The 14,447-nt window shown below is 45.8% G+C and overlaps 1 long non-coding RNA gene across 1 annotated transcript in view; it reads left to right on the forward strand.

Moving 5' to 3' along the window:
- The window catches only part of LOC106589341 (uncharacterized), a 73,967-nt gene extending 61,175 nt beyond the window's left edge, over positions 1 to 12,792 (forward strand). The window contains exons 2-5 of the long non-coding RNA XR_001324832.2: positions 9,834 to 9,897; positions 10,753 to 10,824; positions 11,333 to 11,422; positions 11,827 to 12,792. This is a non-coding gene — a long non-coding RNA (uncharacterized lncRNA). The remainder of the gene's footprint in view (positions 1 to 9,833; positions 9,898 to 10,752; positions 10,825 to 11,332; positions 11,423 to 11,826) is intronic.
- The last annotated feature ends 1,655 nt before the right edge of the window (positions 12,793 to 14,447 follow it).

Consider the following 14,447-nt stretch of genomic DNA (forward strand, 5'->3'; position numbering starts at 1 on the left):
CTCTATAACTTCTTCTCTGAGGGTCTATTAGAGGGAGCTGTGGTAACTGGCCCCAGTGTGTTCCTGTATTCTTCCCCACCTGCAGTGACTGTCTTTTGGGATAACATGAGCGTCCTGGGTGCCTGGGGGATTTTATGGATGTGCACAGATCAGCTTTCCAGTTCTTTCCATGCTAATTCCCCAACACAGTGTGTTCGCAACATGTTGAGGGCTTGACTCCAGAATGTGTTAGTGGACTAAAGTAGTAAAATACCATGAAATCAGAATCTAGAGCAATAACCTAGACTGAAGTAGGCCTCTACATGTTTTTTGGTTACTGGGTGGAAGTGTGTGTGCGTTTCTGAGTACATGTGACATTTGAGTGGTTGTGTTTGGCTAGAGTGTTTGCTACGCGCTTCAGCACTTGGCGGTCCCATTCTGGGAGCTTGTGTGGCCTACCACTTTGCGGCTGAGCCGTTGTTGATCCTAGATGTTTCCTAGATGTTTCCACTTCACAATATCAGCACTTACAGTTGACCGGGGCAGCTCTAGCAGGGCAGAAATTTGACGAACTGACTTGCTGGAAAGGCGGCATCCTATGACGGTGCCACGCTGAAAGTCACTGAGCTCTTCAGTAAGGCCATTCTACTGCCAATGTTTGTCTATGGAGATTGCATGGCTGTGTGCCCGATTTTAGACACCTGTCAGCAACGGGTATGGCTGAAATAGCCGAATACAGGTGCAACTCAATATTAGGAAGGTGTGTGTGTGTGTGTGTGTGTATGTGTGGTCAGAACACAGCCTCGTGTAATAAACAAGCAGTGGTTTTGGAGGTTGGAGGTGGATTGTGGGCTGGTTTGAATTATTGACACAATCCTGGCGAAACACTGCTCATGTCTCTCCAAGACATCTGGGGGCTGGAATTTGATCCATGCAGTTATTAACATCCATACCAATAGTAGGCTTTGTCCGGCTTCAGTTCCATCCGATGCATTCTCTCTCTCTCTCTCTCTCTCTCTCTCTCTCTCTCTCTCTACCTCTCTCTACCTCTCTCTACCTCTCTCTCTCTCTCTCTCTCTCTCTCTCTACCTCTCTCTACTAATCTTTTGTCTCTGTGCAGGCCCTTGGGATTGGAGGTAGGAATTGAGGGTTTGGACGGACAGGCACACGGGTTAAATCCTATGTCTCGGAGTGTCTCTGTGGAGAGAGCGTGTGGGTGTTGTGTAATCTCTGTGATTCTGTATCAGTGTGGCTCCATCTATCCTCTCTCTCGTAGGCCAAAGTTCAAGTTAGAGATGTTGTTGAATGAAACTGAGCTGAACAGTGTATTTACAAGACCTGAGAGGTTAGGGAAGAAACAATGAACCCTGTACCTCCCCATTGGCAACATGCATTCCAGAATTTCTTGACCGTTTAGTAAGAGACCACAACAGTACCGACACAGTACAGAGTTGTGGTCAATTATTTTTCAATTCCTGTCAGTGGAATTGGACATTGCATTTCCCCAAAATAATTTCTGAAATGAGTGGAATCTCCAAACCAGACACTGTGTCGGGCAATATACATATCTTTGACTGTCTGAGAACGAGAGCTTGCCTTCAAAGTTCATAGGATCACTAGATGTTGTTGTCCCCTTCTTTCGCCTTGACGTCATCTTTATCATTGTGGTCTATTTAACCTCACCGCAGAACTTTAATTTCCCTTATTGTTTTGTGTCATTCTCAGTTCAATGTGGGGTCCAAGCTGATAATAAAGAAACAATTTCATCAAATTTATCTGGTTCTAATTAAATGTTTTAATCTCTAAACATGGTGGTACCAGAGCTGTGTAATTGAGAATCAGAGACCTGGGCAGGAAATGTAGTCATGGTTTATTGGGTTTTATTTACACACTTAGTAACAGCAGAATTGGATTTAATAACGTGAACTGAGTGTTGATAGCAGACTTGTGTTCGTGTGAGTGTGGATGTGTGGGTGTGCAATTTGTGATTCTGTGCATTTGCCAATCTGTACAATGTGTTTCTGTTTGCTAAAGAGGCATATGTTTATTTTTGGTGTTTACATCATGTATGCTTCTTCTTGTGTTTGCATTCGCGTGTGTGCACGTGGACATGTATGCTTCCATGTGTGCCTTTGTATGTGTGTTTATGTGCATGTTTGTGTGTGCCTTTGCATGTGTGTATATGTAATTGTATATATGTGTGTGTACGTGTGTGTGTGTGCCCATTTGTGTGTGTACATATCTATACATTATAAAAAGCATGTGGTGGTGTGCTTGTGAAGCTCCTTCCAAGAAAGATCCTTCCCAAGAGAAGGACATCTCCACCTATGTGGAATACTGACTAATTGCGATAGCCTCTCTGGGAGACTGGTCCCGTCTAGTAGGGAGCTGCATTCCCGTGGACATCCAGCGGGACCTGCAGCCCCGACAGAGAGCATTGCAGCGCGTTCAGCATTTTTCATGCTGCGGGTGGGATCGGGCGGTCAGACAGACGACTTTGGGATGAAAATATTTCATAGGCCCAAAGATTATTTCAAACGGTTGTCTTTCAGTTTTTTCGGTGTTATCTTTTCTATCAAAAGCACCTCTTTGTCGCACTATTCACAAACTCTCATAGGATAACTCTGCTTCAAGTTCACTAACCTACCTCTCCTCCCTTGGGCGTGCGAGATCAAATGCGCCTTTGCGTGGCCTCAATTAAATAGCCTGTAGGCTATATGCGTGGGCGCAGGTGCGATATGCGTGGGCGCAGTTGCTAAATGCGTGGGCGCAGGTGCTATATGGATGGGCGCAGTTGCTATATGGATGGGCGCAGTTGCTATATGCGTGGGCACAGTTGCTATATGGATGGGCGCAGTTGCTATATGCGTGGGCACAGTTGCTAAATGCGTGGGCACAGTTGCTATATGGATGGGCGCAGTTGCTATATGCGTGGGCACAGTTGCTATATGGATGGGCGCAGTTGCTATATGGATGGGCGCAGTTGCTATATGGGTGGGCGCAGGTGCTAAATGCGTGGGCGCAGGTGCTATATGGATGGGCGCAGTTGCTATATGGATGGGCGCAGTTGCTATATGCGTGGGCACAGTTGCTATATGCGTGGGCACAGTTGCTATATGGATGGGCGCAGTTGCTATATGGATGGGCGCAGTTGCTATATGCGTGGGCACAGTTGCTATATGGATGGGCGCAGTTGCTATATGCGTGGGCGCAGTTGCTATATGCGTGGGCGCAGTTGCTATATGCGTGGGCACAGTTGCTATATGCGTGGGCACAGTTGCTATATGCGTGGGCACAGTTGCTATATGCGTGGGCACAGGTGCTATATGGGTGGGCGCAGGTGCTATATGCGTGGGCACAGTTGCTATATGCGTGGGCGCAGTTGCTATATGCGTGGGCACAGTTGCTATATGCGTGGGCACAGGTGCTATATGGGTGGGCGCAGGTGCTATATGCGTGGGCACAGATGCCTTTCTATGGAAATTAACTTCCTAAATATGATAGGCTATAGTATAGGCTCCGACATTGACTGGGAATAAATATTGATAGCACTTTTATTTGTGTCATTGTCACGTCCTGACCAATATTTAGGTATTATTTGTATTATATTTGGTCAGGACGTGGCAGAGGTATATTTTGTTTTGTATTATGGGGTTTTGTGTGTGGTGTAGTGGGGTGTGTTAGTTGTTGGTATAGGTTCTAGGTTTGTTTTTCTATGTATAGTTAATTGGGGTTGGACTCCCAATTGAATGCAGGTGTGTTGAGTTGCCTTTGATTGGGAGTCCTATATAGTAGGGTGTGTTTGTCTTTGTGTTTCGTGGGTAGTTGTTTTTTGCACTGCTAGGTATAGCCTGCGAAACTGTCTCCTGTCGTGTTGTCTGCATTTCTTGTTTTTCTGTGGTCAACGTCTTTAATAAATATGATGTTGAACACGCAACCCGCTGCGTATTGGTCCACTTTCTCCGACGATGATTTCGCTATATCGTCTGACGACGAAGGAATCTGTGACAGTCATCCAGCAAATTGTCCCACTCCTATCAAAGTTGTGGAAAATGAGGTGTTCCTCTATGTGCCTATACTGTATGTGTTGTCTTATTTAAATAGCCTGTAGAATAGGCTATAGGGGCGGAGAAGCACGGCAGAGTTGTCTTTAACTTCCTAAATATGACAGGCTATTTATACTCCGACATTGACTGGAAATAAATATTGATAACGCATTTTTTTGTGCTTGCAAATCATTCCGCTTCTAAAGGTAATGCAAAACGTAGCTCAAGTCAAGTAAGTGTCCACTCTCCTATAATTTCGCCCCAACTGTACTCCCTTTCAAACTATATCTACCCTATTTGCTGATGTCCTAATTCTACCGACAGCCTAATATAATGGGCCACGGGGGAATCTTTGGTATTTTAACCTATTTCTTAGGCTATTTTTGATATTCAGTGTAGGTGTAAGAAGGAAGAGTTTTTCCACATTTTGTTACATTGCAGCCTTAATCTAAAATGTATTAAAATGTTTTTCTCCCCTATCAATCTACATACAAAACCCTATAATGACAAAGCAAAAACAGCTAAAATAAAAAGAAAAAAGGAATTGTATCATATTATATAAGTTTTCAGACCCTTTAATCAATACTTTGTTGAATCACCTTTGGTGGCGATTACAGCCTCGAGTCTTCTTGCGTATGACGTGACAAGCTTGGCACACCTGTATTTGGGGAGTTTCTCCCATTCTTCTCTGCAGATCCTCTCAAGCTCTGTCAGGTTGGATGGGAAGTGTCGCTGCAGAGCTATTTTCAGTTCTCTCCAGAGATGTGTGATTGGGTTCAAGTCCGGGCTCTCGCTGGGCCACTCAAGAACATTCAGAGACTTGTCCCCAAGCCACTCCTGCATTTCTTGGCAGTGATGCTGCCACCACCATGCTTCCCCGTAGGGATGCTGCCAGGTTTCCTCCACACGTGACGCTTGGCATTCAGGCCAAAGAGTTTAATCTTGGTTTCATCAGACCAGAGAATCTGGTTTCTCATGGTCTGAGAGACCTTTAGGTGCCTTTTGGCAAACTCCAAGCGGGCTGTCATGTGCTTTTTACTGAGGAGTGGCTTCCGTCTGGCCACTCTACCATAAAGGCCTGATTGGTGGTGCTGCAGAGAGGGTTGTCCTTTTGGACGGTTCTTCCATCTCCACAGAGGAACTCTAGAGCTCTGTCAGAGTGACTATCTGGTTCATGGTCACCTGAACAAGGCCCTTCTCCCCCGATTGCTCAGTTTGGCCGGGCGGCCAGCACTAGGAAGAGTCTGGTTCCAAACTTCTTCCATTTAATAATGATGGAGGCCAATGTGTTCTTGGGGACCTTCAGTGCTGCAGACATTTTTTGGTACTCTTCCCCAGATCTGTGCTTCGACACAATCCTGTCGCGTAGCTTTACGGACAATTCCTTCAACCTCATGTCTTGGTTTTTGCTCTGACATGCACTGTCAACTGTGGGACCTTAAATAGACAGGTGTGTGCCTTTCCAAATCATGTCCAATCAATTGAATTTACCACAGGTGGACTCCAATTATGTTGTAGACACCTCTGAATGATGATCAATGGAAACAGGATGCACCTGAGCAAAATTTAGACTCCCATAGTAAAGGGTCTGAATACTTATGTAAATAAGGTATTTCTGCTTTTGTTTTGTTTTATTCTAAAAACACGTTTTCGCTTCATCATTATGGGGTATTGTGTGTAGATTGATGAGGGGAAAAAAATAATTGTATACATTTTACCGTCACACCCAAGAAGACTCGAGGCTGTATATGCTGCCAAAGGTGCTTCAACAAAGTACTGAGTAAAGGGTCTGAATACTTATGTAAGTGTGATATTTCAGTTTTTTGCAAAAATATCTAAAAACATGTTTTTGCTTTGTCATTGTGTGTAGATTGATGAGGGGAAATCCATTTTAGAATAAGGCTGTAACTTAACAAAATGTGGTAAAAGTCAAGGGGTCTGAAGGAGGGGAGGATAGAGTACGTGATTCCCAATGGACATCTCTGCTGGTAATATGAATGTATGGGTTTCTGAATGGACTCATAAATTCCCTGAACTAAATCTTAAATGTAACCCTCAAAAGCCAATATATAATATAGAAAAGCATTGTTGAAGGCCGAAACGATATTCTACATATTTCTTCATAAGAACACAGGGCGGTTGGAATAGTGTTCCTGTGCATTGGCACACCAAGATCTCTCTTCCTTGGGTTGGCATTAGTACAAACACCAAGGCGCTTATCCCTAACGAGCAGAGTCCTTACCAACCGCCAATCAAAGGCGTGAAAGCACTGGCACAGGCTGATCGTGTAATTATGTGAGCCCATTAGCTAAATGGGTAATAACTGTTTGCAGGAGTTAGAGTGCTGTAGTAGAGTTGTTAAGGTCTGTCATTATTACCTAACCTGATGCCGTGCAGTATTTCATAAGAGACTAGATATTTGTGTTTCTTTTAACTGGGAGATGAGGGGCCCAATGGTGTTTGTTGTTTGCATGTTTGGCTATGGGAAATAGATCCATTTTGGGGTATTAACTTGATATCTACTTGTTCAAACACGCACAGATAGGTGTGTGACTAAGCTGGGGCGAGGTTGGTAAGGTTTCATGTGACATTTAAGCAGAACTCCATATCTCGTCATCGTGATTTTGAAGGAATTCAAATGTTGTTGAACGCAAGCAGAGCAGAACAGGTTTTGAGACAGGGAAGAGGAGGAAGATGAAGAAGAGCTGGGAGAAAGAGAGGGAGAATAATAATCCGAAGAATAATCCATTGAACATGTTTTTTAGTGCGGTGTTCTGCTTAGTGTAGGTCTGGGAAACCGTCACATTCTAAGGGTTAAGTGTGCGCTGCTGTGGACTCTTCTCCCTAAGGCGTGTTACGCTGGCCAGGCCAATCTGCTGTTGGCTAACTGAGCTGAGCAGAGCTGGGCTGAGCAAATCTCCATGACTGCTGCTGTTGGAGCAGTGTACTGGAGGCCTGGAGTACTAGAGGAGTGGGCTGGAGCGGTGCGCTGGGGCTTGGCTAAGAGTCGTACAGTCGGGCCAGCACGTCGGCCTCTAATCAGGCAGCGGGAGCAGTGGAGAGAGCCCTGACTAGGCCCTGCTCAGAGCCTAGCACCCTCTGAATGGCACACGTACTCAATCTATGTCTCAACTATCTCACGGCTTAAAAAATCCTTCTTTAACCTGTCTCCTCCCCTTCATCTGCACTGTTGTAAGTGGATTTAACAGGTGACCTCAGTAAGGGATCATAGATTTCACCTGGATTCACCTGGTCAGTCTATGTCATGGAAAGTGCAGGAGTTGTTAAAGTTTTGTACGCTCCGTGTAAGTTCATACCATAGCGTAGAGCGAGAGAGAGAATGGACTGATCTGCACCAAGCAAACACTTTTCTATACTCACTCAGACTTGTCAATCTCATTTTCAGGTTGAAGAAGTGCCACACTAGCGGCCCATTTTCAGATCCAGTTGTACACTGTTTTAGTTTCAGTCTGGCCTTAGTTTCATTTCAGCAAAGGAAGGGGGGGCAAACATATCAATTGGCAAATGTTTCAAACCTGCGGCCATGTTTTGACATTGAATGAAGTGGACAACAAAAGGGGAGCAATGTTTCATGTGAGCAAAACTAGGAAGTGGTGTGGTTTGGATAGGGTGCTTGGCTCATTGACATAGTTACAGTAATCTGAGTCCATGACGACTGCGCTGTAGTGTAGACCCGAGTCTGTGGCGAGACAGGGCTGACCTGGCCAAATATGATTAGGCCTTGTTACAGTATACCTCAGTAGTACTGCCCAGTCTAGCCCAAAACTGCCCTGTCTAACCCAGTGAACATGAACACAGGAGCAGAGCCAATAGCAGAGCAGTAATCTAATTTACCAGAAAGCTGTGTGGACCAGGTTATACCTCTCACATGACTGCTTTAACACAGGAAGTGGAATACGGACCATGCCATGGTTGGAGCTGGGTTTGGCCAGGGGTTTTGGTTAGGGTTAGGGCCAGTGGGGTTAGGGCCAGTGGGGTTAGGCCCTGTGGGTTAGGCCCTGTGGAGTGGGTTAGTGGAGTAATGCTGCCCGAAGTCTCAGTGACCAAGACCTGATCTGCATGAATGTGGATGTGATTGCGTTTTAGTACGTTCCCTATCCTTGGAGGATATTGATTAGGCTATAGGCCTACTACTCCTTGATTCTCTCTGCTAAATCATTCTGACCCTGGCTTCGCATCTCAGGGGTAGGATGTTACAGGGATAGTTACCTAATAGTCGATTGCGCCAGATGTTTTTCGTTAGTTGGTTTGTTGTGACCGGGGGGTCGGATGGTGGCGGGGGTGTGGTCTGAGACGCTCTCTCCTCGAGGCTACTGCGAGCAGCTACGGCGAGCCGGGTGAGCGATCAGCACGGCAGACAGTGGGTGCACCCCAAATGGCACCCTGTCGTGTATCGTCTATATGTCGGACCAGGGATAATAGGGTGCCATTGGGGATGTAGCCGGCGTGTTCTGAGGGAGCAGCTATCTCCAGTGTATACAGTACTGTACAGGACACTCATTACACACATTGAGTGAGGTGCTGTGGTTCTGGTCAAATTCAGACTGGCACTGCCTCGCCGTTGTTGTAGAACGCTTGCCTCCTGACGAGAATGAGTCAGCATGGCAGATTGATCTGTAGAAAGGAATACAGAACCACGGAGTCAATGGATTGGCTCAAGTAGGTGATGGGAGGGGTCTTATACAAGTTTGAGTCAGAAGGCGACACAGCTAATTACGCCGATGAAGAGGCAGGCATAGGGTTTGCCTCGATTCAGTCTGTTATTTTGTGACTCTGCAGACCAGTGTTACTGGAAAGTATGTAGAGTTTGGTTTTAACATTTTAACAGCTGTCACGACTTCCACCGAAGGCGGTTCCTCTCCCTGTTCGGGCGGCGCTCGGTGGTCGGCGTCGCCGGCCTACTAGCCATCACCGATCCTTTTTTCCTTTTCCGTTTCACACCTGGTTTCATTTGCCTTAATTTCTGTGTGTATAATTACCCCTGCTGCCTGCCTAGGTTTGTGCGGGATTATTCATGTGATGTTGCTCGTTAAGGTTGCGCCTTATTTGTTTTCACGTATTATACCAAGTGTGTATAAGTTTAGGTCCGTTGTATTTTTTTTCCACTCCTTCCGTGAGTACTGGTTTCTCTGTCAAGGGCGTTTATTTTGGTATTGTACCTGACCTGTATGTTTGTGGACTTGCCTATTAAATAACACATCTCGGACATCTCTGCTCTCCTGCGCTTGACTCCTTCACCTACCTCTAAACACAAGCTCGTCACAACAGCATGATAAATAACTCTGTCCCTGTTTTACCCCTGTGATGTTTCCCATTACCGTGTTTCTTAGCAAGGGTAACTCCGGCACTGAATAGCTTTGCTGGGGGTTCTTCAAGTTAAGTGCTCTCTCGCTTTCTGGAAACGCGGTATTTGTTGTCAGGGCAACTGGTTAGCACTGCTCAAAAGCAGTTGGGCAATTCTGTTTTGATTTGGGATGGGGAGATTGCACAATGGGAGCAACGGGGTAAAGGTAGAATCTTTCGACTTCCACTCAGCTTTTTTTGACGGTAAACCAATTTAATAACTTTAATTATACATTATCATGTTCTCACGCTCCGGATATTGCTAAGTCATGATGTCGTCATCCACACAATAGGTCACAGCTATAGTACAATAACAGATACAGACCCACATCCTCGTACCTTTTTGACTCAGAGAAAATGCACGCGTGTGAAATGAAGGTGACAATGCCTGGAGATTGCAATGACAAATCTAATCAAGCATCCTTTCTCTTTTCTATCTTTCAGGCGCGCAACAAATGCCTTGGCGGGTCCGAATGACCGGAGAAAATGAAGACAACAGGGAATTCTGGTAAGGAACCAGTAGAATGTCAAACGGGTGTCACCCTTTGCGTCGCACAGGAAATCATCAAACTCACAGGATGGCGTAGTTAAGAATGTATTTTATCAATTGTGTTCATGGCGCATAATCTTTGATCATGGGCACATAACTTTATACTTCACAGATTTCGAAAACAAGTAAAACAATCAATCGAGAATACCTAAAGTGACACATAATCCGACATTCTACATCCTTTAGAAGGTGACATATTTCTCTGATGTTCTTCCACAGTGGAAGGAATGGAATTGGTTATAGAGATATCACTTCAAACGAGGGGCAGGTCTTGGGTGCTCTGATCTTAACGTTATAGACTACACAGGCTTTGATTATCCTTCCTCACTGTGACATTTACTGGTCTGGACCTGACTCTCTCTGTGCTTTTTCTGTGTTTCTCTTTCTCTCTCTCTCTCTGTCTCTCTCTCTCGCTCTCTTACTCTCTTTCTCTCTTTCTCTCTCTCTCTCTTTCTCTCTCTCTCTCTTTCTCTCTCTCTTTCTCTCTCTCTCTCTCTCTCTCTCTCTCTCTCTCTCTCTCTCTCTCTCTCTCTCTCTCTCTCTCTCTCTCTCTCTCTCTCTCTCTCTCTCTCTCTCTCTCTCTCTCTCTCTCTCTTACTCTCTCTCTTACTATCTATCTCCCTTGCTCCACTGACAAACCAGGCCTAGCTCATGAAGGGTCCTGGCTCTGTGACTGACCTGTTGTGTTCTAAAACTGGGCTGGAAATCTGGCCTCCAGGTGGGCCCCATCTGTTCCTGCATATCTACCCAGCACTCATCCGAATCTCTCTTTCTCACTCTCTGTTTTTCTTTCTTTCTTTCTCTCTCTCTCAGGGTGTGAAGACAGGTGCCAAACGGTGACAACATCTGAAAGGGAATGTGTTTACCTCCAGAGGTGCATATGGGGTGAGTTCAATTTAAAAGAATGGACTTTTGGACTTTGAAGGTGTATGGTGATGGAGAGAGAAATAAGAACGATGGAGATGGAGATTAGTAGATGGGAGTGATGACAGAAAATATCCATTATTAAGATATGATGATATCGATTGTTACCGGCCTTGAGCAGGTTAGTGGACAGGTGGATGTACATCCAGTATAAGATTACACACTTCCTGAAAACATTTGAAAAACAAGGGATGGGTAGAAGGAGTGCTCAGGGGAATACAGATGAACAGGCTATGAAAGGGAAGGGAAAGGGGGATACCTAGCCAGTTGACGGAGGAGTGCGCAGGGGAGCTCACTGTTTCTCTTCTTCCTTTCACCAGAGCCAAAGAAAAGCAAAGTGAAGAAAGACAAAGAAAGAGTGAGAGAGATTGAGAGAAAGGGAGCGGGATAAAAGAGAGAAGTGCTGACAGGTCTCCAGGCACGTATGTCCTCTCCTGTGGCCTCCCTAATCCTTTCTTTCATCCCCCAGGTCACCGCCACCTCCTCGGTGACAAACAAGCTGCCATGGCGATGGCAAGCAAACAGGGCAGGCCAGCCATGATTTCATCATTTGGCACCAGTGAGTAGAGTGTGTGTTTGTGCGCGCGTGCGTGCATGTATGTGTGCATGCATTTGTGTTTATGTAGCTGCGTGTGTGTGTGTGTGCATGTCTGTGTGTGTGTGTCCGCAGACATGGTTTCATGGTGGAAGAATATCTTTCACATAGGAGTAACTGAGTATTTAGAGAGCTACTGTTCATCTAGTACTGTACTATGGATCGGGGACTATTCCATTTCTATCTGTAATGAGATCACATTAGAATAACTGTGATTTCATGCATAGTCCATTGGCTTAAATACATTAGCAGAACATCCAAACCCACAAATGGTAATGACTTGAAACGGCAAATGAATGGTTATCACTTGAAATGTGTTGTCACTTTTCTCACTTTTCTCAATTCCTCCCTCTCTCTTGTTTATGCAGGAAGTGAGATGAAGAAATGGGTCTGAGGACAAGAACCCCATCCCTCCGACTGAGCTGAAAGCTGAGTGGGATAGTGAGCGTGCGCCCCTCCAAACCCGCGAGTTCTGAAGAGAGTAAGATAGAACATATAGACTGAACGTCCCGGTTGAAAGGGAGCGAAAATGAGAAAGAGTGACTCACGTTCTCCTCCCTGCTCATCCATCCCATCCGTCGCACCATCTGGTTTGTATTTGTTTGGATGTTTCTCCACCTCCAGCCTCTGGGTAGAACCAGCGCCAAGGCCCAGATGGCTGCCGACCCAGCCGCACCAGCCCACCGCGGAGAGGGTACACTGGGTTGGAGAATGCCTGGGCCTGCCTCTTGGCTGGGGTATGGATGGTGGGGAAGGGAAGGGCGGACTTGGCTGGTGATGGGACTCGGATGGACCGCACTCCGGCGATGATGCGAACATCCATCGATCATCCGTCGCATTGGTTGATAGTTTATCCCCTCTGCGCTGAGGACGGGAACCCAGTTGTGTTGAAGGGGGTGTTGGGGCGCATTGAGGCGTGCTCAGTTGACAGTCGGAGACGTCAGAGAGGACGTCACACAGTGGGCTGGCCGGTGCCAGGACTGACAGACTGGCCAGACGTCTGTGAGATCAGTTTCTGAGTCTGGCATCTCATAGGACTGGCTCGTAACTGGTAGACTCAGCGTGTCAGCTGGGACGAGAAACTATTTCAGACCCAAAATCTGAATACCATGTCTAAATGTAGTGGTTTTTAGTTATATGTTTTTTATTATTATTATTTGACCAGGGAAGACATATACAGTACAAATATACGCATTATACACGATATATACATATAAACACATTATATTATGCTGTATGGAGAACATGATTTGTTTTTGCAGCCCCAGCTTTATTGCCTTTGTTCTGTTTATTCCTCGTCTTGTCTAAATAAAAGAGGCCTAAGCAGAACCCTACTGCCAGCAAATCCTTTGTGCCTGCTGATGACAACTTTGTGACGTGTATTTCTGAGGGGTGGGTTATATTCAAAGTCTGCTTTATTGCTGAGGAAGTGTAATTGTGTGGGGGGGGGGATCAAGACTTGGGAAGGGAGGCTTAGTAGGGTCTGGGGGCTGTTCTGGTGGGGGGGGTTAAGCTTAGTTTAATGACATCTATATTGTGGAGTTTGATTAGCATGCCCCCCCCCCCTTGCTGCAGAGCGGTTTTCTCACCCACCACTCATCGGGAGAAAAATGACCTCTCTCTATAGCGCTCATATCACCCCAGCTCAATAGCTCTGAATGGAGAGGCCCAACAAAAGGTGACATAATTTGTACCCAGGAACTGATTGCCCAATCAGGGGCCTCCTTGATGACATCATGATCTTCTCGTTCTCACCCATTCCCTTGGATGCTGGGTTGCAGTGGAAATGAATACTTCATTGGAATTAGTCATAGTTTGATGGCCTGTAAAGTTTGATGTGGCTGTGTTTGCGAAAAAAATTACAAGTTTGGGGGTGAGTGACATCTTAGCCAAACACATGACATGGCAACACAGTGCAGCTTGGGAGATCGAAGGCTAAGATTCAATATTTGGCAATGGGCAGGTGTACATTACACATATGCATACACACATACATATGTGCACATCATATGCACACACACACACACACACACACATACGTACACACGGTCATCTCCTCAGATCAGCCAAAGTTTGCTCTTCCCATGGTGCTTTGTGTTTCAACGATATCCCAGCCGCGGTGGGTCCCACTGAACTCCCAGAACTTCATCAAAGAGGAATGAACAGAAAAAGAAAATGAAAAAAAGAGAGTGAGGCCTGTTTTCATAATCACATCCCCATGGGGATTCAGCTGTAGAGGTGAGGGGGAAGTAAACAATTTTGTTTATCGTTTTTTTTCTTCTGTTCTGTTCCGTCTTGTTTTTTTACTGAGGAATGGGGGGAGGGGGGGGGAGCTGAGGGGTGATTAAGACCTTCCCTTCCTCCTCTCCTCTGTATCCCCCCCATTTCTGTTTTGGGGTAAAAAAAAAATCCCTTGGTAATTCATCTTCAGCAGAATTAATTAGACTGGAAAGAGAGGGATAGAGAGAGAGATATTGAATTTTACAGCTGAAATAATCCCCACCTGAATAAAACTTGAGAGAGGGCAAGAGAGAGAGAGAGCAAGAGAGAGAGAAAGAAATGCAGGGGGAGAGAGAGACAGGGAAATACAGAGAAAGGGGAGTTTGAAGTTTTCTGAGTACCGTGTTCCTATACTGACTGTGTTCAATCGCATGGCAGGAATTAGCAGCCCCAAATCATGTTTGCGCAGAGCCCAGTGGCTCTCAGCTGAGTCTCATTTTCAAAGTAGGATGTGGGAATGAAGAAAAAACAGAGGAGGAATGGGAGTAGATAGAGAGAGAGAGAGGAGGATGTTAGTGAGAGAGAGGGAGAGGGGGTTGATAATAAAGCGTGGGAGAGGGAGAGGATGCTAGGGAAAGAGAGGGAGAGAGGGGGATAATATTAGAGAGAGAGAATGAGAAGGGGATAGGGGTTGGGTTGTGGGATGTGAAGATGATGATGAGGGGCCTCTTTTCTCTCGGCATGGAGCTCCTGCTCACTTTTGATTGGT

Source organism: Salmo salar, chromosome ssa28, assembly GCF_905237065.1.
Source record: "Salmo salar chromosome ssa28, Ssal_v3.1, whole genome shotgun sequence".
NCBI lineage: Eukaryota > Metazoa > Chordata > Actinopteri > Salmoniformes > Salmonidae > Salmo > Salmo salar.